Source organism: Arachis duranensis, chromosome 10, assembly GCF_000817695.3.
Source record: "Arachis duranensis cultivar V14167 chromosome 10, aradu.V14167.gnm2.J7QH, whole genome shotgun sequence".
Lineage (NCBI taxonomy): Eukaryota > Viridiplantae > Streptophyta > Magnoliopsida > Fabales > Fabaceae > Arachis > Arachis duranensis.
Genome location: NC_029781.3, coordinates 31,547,398 through 31,548,944, shown reverse-complemented (window position 1 = coordinate 31,548,944; position 1,547 = coordinate 31,547,398). Strand labels below are relative to the sequence as shown.

The following is a 1,547-nucleotide window of genomic DNA, read 5'->3' as shown; positions in this document are numbered from 1 at the left end:
AGGTGATGATCCGTGACACTCATCACCTTCCTCAACCTATGAACGTGTGCCTGACAACCACCTCCGTTCTACATCAGATTGAATGAATATCTCCTAGATTCCCCAACAGAATCTTCGTGGTATAAGCCGGATTGATGACAGCATTCATGAGAATCCGGAAAGTCTAAACCTTGTCTGTGGTATTCTGAGTAGGATTCCGGGATTGAATGACTGTGATGTGCTTCAAACTTTAACCTGCTGGGCGTTAGTGACAGACGCAAAAGAGTGATTCTATTCCAGTAGGAGCGGGAACCAACCGGTGATTAGCCGTACTGTGACAGAGTGCGTGAGCATAGTTTTCACTGCGAGGATGGGAAGTAGCCACTAACAACGGTGACACCCTACATAGAGCTTGCCATGGAAGGAACCTGCATGTGAGAAGAGGATTTCAAGGAAGAGTAGAAGTCAGAGGACAAAGCATCTCCAAAACTCCAACATATTCCCCAGTACTGCAAATCAAAGTAACATTGTTCCCTCTTTTATTTTTATAATCAAACTCAGTGATTTTACTTTTAATCCAAATAATCCTATTGACATCCTGACTAAGATTAATAAAATAAATATTGATTGCTTCAAACCAATAATCTCTGTGGATTCGACCCTTACTCACGTAAGGTATTACTTGGACGACCCAGTACACTTGCTGGTTAGTTGAACGAAATTGATCTTGGACCAGGCTCTATTATCATATTCTATAAAGAGATACAATTTCATCCACCAGTAACCTTTCAGAAACATTAGAATAAGAGAAGGAGATGGCAGCCAAAAATAATAATAATGCAAGGAGAATGCTTGGTGACTTCACAAAGCCAACGTCCAAATTTGATGGAAGAAGCATCTCCATTCCTGCCATTGGAGCCAATAATTTTGAGCTGAAACCTCAGCTAGTTGCCTTGATGCAACAAAACTGCAAGTTTTATGGACTTCCATCTGAAGATCCTTATCAGTTTTTAACTGAGTTCTTGCAAATCTGTGAGACTGTAAAGACGAATGGAGTTGATCCTGAAGTCTACAGACTCATGCTTTTCCCTTTTGCTGTAAGAGACAGAGCTAGAATATGGTTAGATTCACAACCCAAGGATAGCATGGACTCCTGGGATAAGCTGGTCACTGCCTTCTTGGATAAATTCTTTCCTCCTCAAAAGCTGAGCAAGCTGAGAGTGGATATTCAAACCTTCAAACAAAAAAATGGTGAATCCCTCTATGAAGCTTGGGAAAGATACAAGCAGCTGACCAAAAGATGTCCATCTGACATGTTTTCAGAATGGACCATATTAGATATATTCTATTATGGCCTGTCTGAATTTTCAAAAATGTCACTGGACCATTCTGCAGGTGGATCTATTCACCTAAAGAAAACGCCTGAAGAAGCTCAACAACTCATTGACATGGTTGCAAACAACCAATTCATGTACACTTCTGAGAGAAATTCTATGAATAATGGGATACCTCAGAAGAAAGGAGTTCTTGAAATTGATGCTCTGAATGCCATATTGGCTCAGAACAAA

At 40.5% G+C, this 1,547-nt stretch overlaps 1 non-coding gene across 1 annotated transcript; it reads right to left on the bottom strand.

Moving 5' to 3' along the window:
- Positions 1 to 1,190: 1,190 nt before the first annotated feature.
- On the bottom strand, positions 1,191 to 1,294 carry LOC127743570 (small nucleolar RNA R71). Its single transcript, XR_008004955.1, has one exon. It is a non-coding gene; the product is annotated as a small nucleolar RNA R71 (small nucleolar RNA).
- Between the last annotated feature and the right edge of the window lie 253 nt (positions 1,295 to 1,547).